Below are 9,553 nucleotides of genomic sequence, written 5' to 3'. Positions count from 1 at the left end.
CCTGCAATGATAACAAAGACATGGGCGGCCAATTTTATATTGTATTTATGATGCAGCAGCTGAGCAAACACCACCAACTGTATCTTCATTTGTCTAGTCATGTGTTAGGGCATTCCAGGAACTATCAAAAGAGTTTTTAAACTCCATCCCCAAAGATTTTAAGCATGTGTAAGTGTCACGACACGAGAAATACACATGTAAGTGTTCGGGCACGGGAAATACACATAAACAAGAGGTTTTACACAAAACGAACACTAAAAGTTAAGATCAAGTAGCCTTGCATGTGAACGACAACAACCTTGGTGCTCTACTTGTTGGGAGCACACCAGGGAAGATGACCTAATGGACATACATGGTGAGTAATTTGCCAATTGCAAATACATCAATTGTTGAACATTGCCTTGAAATATTGTATGAATAAAAACATTAAAAAGAATGTAGTATGAGGACCAGAGGAGAGTCCCAAAGAGGTCTCTATTGTGTCACCTGTAAGTCCAAGAATAAAGCATGAGGGCTAGAGGAGAGGCTCAACGAGGTCCCTACTGAGTCACCTGTAAGTCCAAGAAAGAGGCATGAGGGTCAGAGGAGAGGCCCGGTAAGGTCCCTATCGAGTTGCCTCTAAGTCCAAGAATGAGACATAAGGACCGGAGGAGAGGCCCAGTGAGGTCCCTATCGAGTCGCCTATAAGTCCAAGGATAAGGCATGAGGACTGGAGGAGAGGTCCAACGAGATCCCTATCGAGTCGCCTGTAAGTCCAAGAAAAACACAATGTAAACCAAAATGAAAATGTTAAAAGCATAAGAAAACTATAAAGGAAAATGATATAATAATTTCTAGAACGCAGTTATCTACTGGGTGTTGTAATTTCAAGACCAAAGGGAGAACTCACTTACAGACTTTCGGAGACGAAGCTAACTTCCCGGACACATGGAGCAGTAGCAGGTGGCTACATCCAATCACCTACACCGTATGATGGGGCCCACATTTTTAGCATCCCATGCTCATGGAGAATTTCCACCATTATCCCTACATGATTCTTGCCTACCTCATGGAGTGCTTTTTTATGGTATTTGGAGGCCTATGCTGATGATCTAGGCTGGCAAGCTTCACCGATATAGATGGTAGTACACTTGAGTGCCCATGGATGAGATTCTTCATCGGATTGGTGAAAATCCTCTTTCCACCATATCCTTGGTCTACCATCAGTTTTATGTAATTCCATATGATTATATTTTATGACTTAAAATGGCTTGCAATAAACCTTTTAGCAGCAACCACTTATTCACATATTTTCATGATATACTTGGCATTGATAAGAGATAGTACACCCCCAATTAAACAAAAGGAAAGAGAGGTGTTGACAAGTGTGAACATCCTCTAGCATTTTGACATAGCTTGGGTGTGAACACCTCCTAGCGTTACTAGTATTAGCTTAGGCTAATGGTATTTGGTCATTAAAAGATGTCATATTAAGAAGTGGTTATAAGAGTTACAAGAGGGCTAGTGTGGAGCTAGGATCTTGTGGAGGTTATGGACGCCCAATAGTCACATGGGTGTCCCAAGAGTCACGTGGTTGGATGGCTATATAAAACCCCTCTTGTATACAAATTGGATATGGAATACACTATGATTTTTTGCTTGTATATTTATCTTGTTCTTGATCCATGTCTCTTACTCTATACTCATGTCTACATGTGTACTCCATCCATGGCTATGTGTGTAGGAGCATGTGTTTTTCCCCATGTTAACAAGGCTATGCTAACAAGTACTACCATCATCAAATAAAACATATACATGAAATCCCATAACTTCACTCATCACACCCATGTTAAAATGACAATTCTCACAAGTGTTATTGAATGAATAGACATCAATAAAATAAATGAGTGGATTACTTGGAACAGTAGCAATCTGCACCAAGTGAGCTCCACTATTAGGTACATTACTTTGCTACCACCTCCACCACCACTCAAAGACTTCTTGTTGAATGGATAGTTAAAAGCATGATGGTCTCTCTTGTGGCATCATTTGAAACTTGCCCCCTTGCGAGAGCATCAGGGATTATAGTAGAATCTTATCGAGACCTCTTACCCAGAGACTTTGACTTCTATTTCTTAGAAGATGAGGCTTGCCCAAAGGACTACCCATTAGGCTGCTAGTATTGTTGCTTGGCATTTTCTTTTCCCTTTCCCTCTCTTCTTCATTGCACTCTTCTAGTCACAAGGACCTACAATGTCCTTTTTGTAGCACATCAAGGGTCACAATAGAATATTGTCATTCAAGGCCTCTTACCAAGAGACTTCAACTTCAATTGCTCAAAAGATGAGGCCTACCCACAGGGCTATCCACAAGGACCTTCATTGTACTTTTCTGGTCCAAAAGGACTTGCAAATGTTGATCTGCAATGTCCTTTGCAAATGCATGTCCTTCTTTGCAAATGCCACTGTATCATCATAGATACTCACAAAGTGCATCACGTTCTCAAAGGATTTAATTATGTTCCTCCTTACGTCATTCTGATAATCTTGAGGTAATGCATGCAAAAAACAAGTAGACATAATGATTTGGGAGATCCAAGAACTTAGCTATAAGCTCTCTAAACTCTTGAATGAAGCTTTAAAAGGCCTCCCTGCTAACTTATTTTTTGTAATCGATAAAAATCCACAGTCTCATCTAGATCTCCAACAAAAGTCTCCAAGAACACAATCTTGAAGTTATCCTAGGTTCTAAGAGCCATGAGTTTCCACTTGAGATCTTGACGCCATGTGAAGGCACGACCTCTTAAATCCACCATCATTATTTTGTGTCTTTAAAGCATTGAACAATGGAAAAATGTGTTTCCCAATGACTCACCCAAGCTCTCAGCTACTTTGAGGTGGTCTTACCTAGCTTAGTCAGTGCCTTCCTTTTACAAATATGGCAATACAAGTAAGATATGTACAATGCACAACATTCTAAGTGATTTGAAGTACAAATGATGGTTCCCCAATTGTAAACCAATCCAAATGAGTGAGTGATGTGGTTAATTTTTACTAATTACTACTAATTTATTGTTAATTGATTGATTATATCTTAATTATGATAATTAATAAGACCAAAGATTGGAGCATCAAATTGAGCTCATATAAATGAAGATTGATGGAGATTTTTACATAAAATGATAGCCCTTACAAAGCCCCAAGTTGAGAAACTTGCTCAAATATCCATTGAATGGCACCAAAATGCTAAGAACTCCGACTAATTCTTTGCTTCGTTCTCACCGCTTGAAGCTTCAATACCTAATTCCTTCAAGAAGGAAGCTCCTTAGGTAGAGTATGAGCCTCCCCTAGGAGGGTTTGATCAACTTTTAACCGGTTGACGATAACCGTAATCTACAAAGGCAACCATTGTTAGTGCCAAATGCGCAGATTTATAGCAAAATTGGACAATTCCTCTTTTGAGAGGTTGCATAATGATGCTAGGAACAATCTTCTAAGAGGATTTTTTATTGATGAAGCGTATAGAAAGAGTTCGACTATAAGAGGCTAGACTAGATAAGCTTGTAGATGAGGTTGATAACTAAGTATTGATAGAGCTAGTAGCAACAAATGCTTTGATATTTAGATCATTGCTAAGCTTCAAGAATGATAAGAAATGGTAATGAAGAAGCTCATGGGAAAAAGGCGGGCTCTAATATACCATGTTGAAAAACATGAGTACCTCAAGCTATGGCTATGGAAGTTGTGACCTAAAGAATTGAAGCAAAACCTTAAGCTAAGGTGGATGATACCTAAGTGCACTCATAATGATGAGAAAATGAACTAATTAAGCTTTAAACTCAAGTTCAATTAGGTAACAAGATTTAGACTTGTACTCATAGAAAGATTTGAGAGCTTGCTTTATTTCATTGCTTGAAAGTTGCCCCTTCTATATAAGGTAGGTACATCTTGGCTTGGTTAGTTTATATGAAACAATTCTTGCTTGCTCATGTGATAGCTGGCTAAACTTATACTCACTCTCTACCGTCTTTGTGCTCCATAGCACCAAATGTCGAGACGGTAACATTTTACTTTACTTCTTTTTTTTCTTTTGGGTAACTCCAATACGTGGGCTTCTAGAACGTGAAGATCGATTACCACGAAAGCGAAGCATAGCAAACTGGATTAGTACCAACAATTCGTAGTTGTCAATCCGCTAAGATTCATGGCGATTCGCTGTTGTCGATTTGCCTGAGACTGACTGATTTGCAGCTTAAGGCTTACGGATAATAGCACGGAACAATGGCTATACAAAGGACATAAACATTGCCGTCTTCAGTCGCTTGCGAAAAAGATCGTCAGAAAGAAAGCCTTAAGCTATGAATCGGCCATGCTAACTCAATACACTGCATCAGTACTCAATCACCTAAAACAAGACATTTATTATTTTGATTTTCTCCTCCCTAAATAAAATTATAATAACATTATTGGGTTTTCTTTATTATCCAAAATTTCCAACCATTTACATCAAATCGATTATAAACCCCTCTCTCTCTCTCTCAAGGCTAACAAAACCTTTGCTTCCATCAAGGTTCTTTGAATTGGCTGTTTTCCTGTACATTCCAATGCTTTGCAAAACAATAAATTTCTCTCTTGCTCTTTTTCACACATAAACCAAAACAACCGTACATTGATCGAGGTCTGATACCAAATGAAACACACCCAAAGCAAGATTCCACTTACTTGTGTGCTTACCCACCACGACCGACACACTCATTGCTTATTGTTCAAGAAGCTCGTCCATAGCTCTGCAACACCATATATACACCATTGTAATCGTAAACAAACAAGGAAAACGAATAGGGGTTCAGATGGCACATCATATATACACCATTGTAATCATAAACAAACAAGGAAAACGAATAGGGGTTCAGATGGCACTCGCCACCCAACCATAGGCTCCAAACCACACGCAATAGTAAGGAACCCACCGAGCTAGTAGACACCAGCACAACCATAGCAAACATGTACCCACAAAGCACGTGTATCCCATACCACGTATCCCCATCAATCATGGTTGTCACTGGCAATGCCCACCTAGTGAGCTAACCACTAGCTGGGACCCTTGGGATGCCCCAATCCCAAGGTAGAGCTCCTCAACAACAAGAACTACTCACAAATGAGCCATAATCCTAACTATAAAGCCACATGACAAGTTCACACTGCTGTAAGAACTATCCTACATGACAAGTTCACACTGCTGTAAGAACTATCCTACCGGTCTACATTATGCCCACACAACATGGGGACGTAAAAACTCCTCTCTCAATGCATCTATGCTAACCACAAGTAAAATATAGATAAGCACAATGCAAAAGAAAAGAGGGAGGGAGAGATGAAGACTTCCCTAATCTCATTGCTCCAAGCTTGATGAGGAGGGTTGATGATGCGCGTAGTTCTCCAACATCGGTGTGCCTGGTTCAAAGCCTAAAACTTGATGAAGGCCCATGTAGAGCTGGAGTCCAAATAAATGTGTCAAATTCTCCTACTTAATATCCCATAATGATGTTAGTAACCAACCCAAAAACCGTACATTCTAGCTTTACGACTTGCTTTTTGAGCACAAAGTTATGTTGCATCATTGTCTTCGTTAAAGTTGTTATATATCTGCTCATCTCTGGCATGGTTCAGTGGGCTACACCATTCTCGCTACCTAGCCCCATCATCTCTGTTGCTACCGACTTCAATTGTACTTGCCCATGCCAATTGAGTGAGAGAATTAGGGTTAAGAGTTATGTGGGAGACATACACAGAGAAGCAAGGGAGAGAGAGAGAGAGTTGTGGGGATAAGTCAACTCATCAAGTGAGTGTGTGACTCCCCTATCACACATGTATATTGCACTAGTACACATAGTGCACTTAGGACATTAAAAGTACTAAGTGTACTATGTACTATAACTTATGGGCTTGTACACACTATAAGGGTGGGCATAACGCCTTTACCCCAACAACCTCCCACTTAAAGGCAAAGTGCCCTTAAGTAAAGGAAAAGAAAAATCAGCATGTACATGATAATATACAAGGCCATATCAAGGCTGAAACTGGCCCCATCCAATGCCCATCAAGTGTCTGCAATGAGCAAACCGCTCCGGAGGCAAACTCTTCGTCAACAGATCAGCCGGGTTGTCATCCGTATGAATCTTAACAAGCTGAATTTGCTTGTTCTCTATCACCTCTCTAATGAAGTGATACTTTACATCCACATGCTTCGTCTTTGCATGAAAGACAGGGTTCTTTGCCAACTGAATGGCACTCTGACTGTCACAATGCAACAATGGAATATCCCCTGTATAACCCAAATCAACCACTAACCGAGATAGCCATAATGCCTCCTTGCAAGCCTCTGTGGCTGCAATATACTCGGCCTCTGTAGTAGATAAGGCAGTGCACTTCTGCATCCTGGATATCCATGACACAGCACCTCCTGTGAATGTAAACACATAACCGGTAGTAGACTTCCGGTTATCTGGATGACCGGCATAATCCGAATCCGTGTAACCATGCACTAATGCATCCTGTTTGCCAAAACAAATGCACATATCCTGTGTGCCCTTCAGGTATCTCATGACACCTTTCACTGCTTCCCAATGCTTCTTGCCAGGGTTGGCCATGTATCTAGAAACCACTCCCACTGCAAATGCAATGTCCGGCCTAGTAGCAACCATGGCATACATGAGACTGCCACAAGCTGAAGCATACGGAATCTTGGCCATATCAGCCCTGTCTCTATCTGACTGTGGGCTGTCCATAGCACTGAGTTTCACATATGGAGGCAAAGGAGTACTAGTCTTCTTCCCCCCGTCCATATTGAACCTCTGCAAGACTTTGCCAATGTATTCCTTCTGAGACAAATACAACACATGCTGATTTCTGTCCCGAAGTATCCGCATACCCAAGATGTGATTTGCATCGCCCAAATCCTTCATATCAAAGGTTTGATGCAGCCTCTGCTTTAAAGCATCCATCTCTTTACGAGATTTCCCGGCAATCAACATATCATCAACATACAAGATGAGGATCAATAGACTGCCATCCAAAGCTTTCTTGGTGTACAAGCAGTGATCTATGTCACTTCTCCTGAATTTCTGAGATTTCATGAATGTATCAAATTTATGATACCATTCTCTTGGTGCCTGTTTGAGCCCATAAAGACTCTTTTTCAGCTTGCATACAAGCTTCTCCTTTCCACTTACTGCATAACCCTCTGGCTACTGCATATATATCTCCTCATGGAGATCACCGTGAAGAAAAGCAGTCTTCACATCCATCTGAATCAAGTCCAGATCATCATGCGCAACCAAAGCCAACACAGCTCTAAGTGTGGTCATTTTGACCACTGGAGAGAAGATCTCATCAAAGTCCACACCATATTCTTGCTTGAAGCCCTTAGCCACTAACCTGGCTTTGTATCTTGGCTTTGCATCTGATGCAACTTTGAGCCTGTATACCCACTTGCATGGCAAAACCTTCTTGCCTGCAGGCAAATGCATCAATTTCCAAGTTCCATTTTTATGCAGAGAATCCATCTCTGACTTCATGGCACGCTCCCATAGAGCCTTGTCTGCCCTCTGTAAAGCCTCCTTATAACATGAGGGCTCCCCACAGTCAGTGAGCATCAAGTAGTCAACCCCTGGAACAAACCTGTCAGGGACTCTGGAGGGTCTTGTGGACCTCCGTACCCAATGACCATCATTTGCAAGTTGCTGTCCAGCCTGCATATCACCCATTGGTGGCTCCTGTTCCATGCCATAAGGCTGAAATATCATGCCCGGTATCTCCTCTAACTGTGGTATATCCATAGGGATATCTTCTACCATCTCTGGCTGTCCATTTGGACCATTTTCAGCACCATTTAAGGGCTGGTTTTCTTGCTGTAATGGCTGATTTACAGCCCTTTGTTGTTGTCCATGATGTCCATCATCATCAAAGATGACTCTGCCAGGCTCCTGTTGCCTTGCAGGCTCCTTATACATGCATGTTTCATCAAAAATGACATCATTGCTGCGTATGATCTTTCTATTCATGGGATCCCAAAGTCTATACCCCATTTCACCTCTGTCACCATATCCTAGGAATATGCATTTGTGAGACTTAGGATCAAGTTTGGTGCGCATTTCCCTGCGTATGTGCACGTACGCAACGCAACCAAACACTCTCAAGTGCTTGTATGACGGAGGCTTCCCTGTCCATACTTCTTCTGGCACTTTCCCACCAAGCCTCGTGTTAGGTGACCTGTTTATAAGGTGAACGGCTGTCATAACAGCTTCAGCCCAAAAACCATGAGGTAATGCAGCATGTGTCAACATAGAACGGACCTTCTCCTGAATGGTCCTGTTCATCCTCTCTGCTGTCCCGTTTTGTGGAGGATCATAAGGAGTAGAGAGCTCCCTCTTGATGCCTTTAGCATCACAAAAGTCCTGAAACTGTTTGGACATATACTCTCCACCATTGTCGGAACGCAAAGCCTTCAGTGTTTTGCCAGTTTGATTCTCAACATGAGCAACAAACTTCTGAAACACTGAGAATGTATCACTCTTCAAACGAAGAGGATAGACCCACACCTTGCGTGTGGCATCATCTATAAAAGACACAAAATATTTTGCCCCTCCCAAAGAAAGCTGAGGCATCTCACATACATCTGTATGCACAAGCTCTAGCTGAGCATCTTTCTGTCCAAGAGCTTTCTTGTGGAGGCACTGTAGTTGCCTACCATATATACAATGCTCACAAAATTGAAAACTTGAAAACTTTAGAGAAGGCAAGTAACCCAAACGAGACAATTGCTCCATTCCCTTGACACTCATGTGTCCCAACCGGCTATGCCACATAGAGATTTCCGGCAGCTCGGTTGCATTTACATTAGCATGGTGACAAACACCTGCATGCATGAAGTAAAGAGTGTCCACCTTAGAGCCTCTGGCAACAACCAGTGAGCCCTTACTAATTTTCCACTTTCCACTACCAAATGTGGTAACATAATCAGCATCATCAAGCTGTCCAGTAGAAAGCAGATTCTTCTTGATCTCAGGCACATGCCTGACATCATGGAGCATAAGCTGTGAGCCATCTGAAAATACAAGCCTCACATCACCTCTGCCAAGAATTTTGCATGCATGGTTATCACCCAAATAAACCACTCCTTCATTGCCAACAGTATACCTGACAAACAAGTCTCTGCAACCTGTAACATGAAAAGAGGCACCTGAATCAATGATCCATGAGTGCATACCATGACCACCTGTAAGAAGTGAATGGGCATCAAGTGAAGACGTAAAGAGGACCTCATCCTCACTGCCACCTGCATGTGACACATTGATTTCTTCAATCTTGACTCCACTTTTGCCCATCTTTGGCTTCATCCTTGTCTTTGTCTTTGCCTTTTCCCTTTTCTTTTTGATCATTTTTCCATTTGTAGCATTGCTTTTTAATGTGTCCCTTCTTGCCACAATAATGGCATTCCAAATCCTTTTTGGAGCGAGACTTGCTCCTTCCCCTTTCTTGGCTTTTCCCCCTTTGCTGGGATCTCCCACGTGCAT

At 41.8% G+C, this 9,553-nt stretch overlaps 1 long non-coding RNA gene across 1 annotated transcript; it reads right to left on the bottom strand.

Annotated features, from left to right (window-relative positions):
* Positions 1-261: 261 nt before the first annotated feature.
* On the bottom strand, positions 262-5,718 carry LOC147609658 (uncharacterized). The gene is made up of 2 exons (XR_015264241.1): positions 4,701-5,718; positions 262-746 (listed from the first exon to the last, which is right to left on the bottom strand). It is a non-coding gene; the product is annotated as an uncharacterized LOC147609658 (long non-coding RNA).
* Between the last annotated feature and the right edge of the window lie 3,835 nt (positions 5,719-9,553).

Source organism: Cibotium barometz, chromosome 51 (genome assembly GCF_041138505.1).
Source record: "Cibotium barometz isolate CiBa-2024 chromosome 51, ASM4113850v1, whole genome shotgun sequence".
Classification (NCBI taxonomy): domain Eukaryota; kingdom Viridiplantae; phylum Streptophyta; class Polypodiopsida; order Cyatheales; family Cibotiaceae; genus Cibotium; species Cibotium barometz.
Note: the sequence above shows the minus strand (reverse complement) of the source record. Positions and strands in the feature narration are given on the sequence as shown.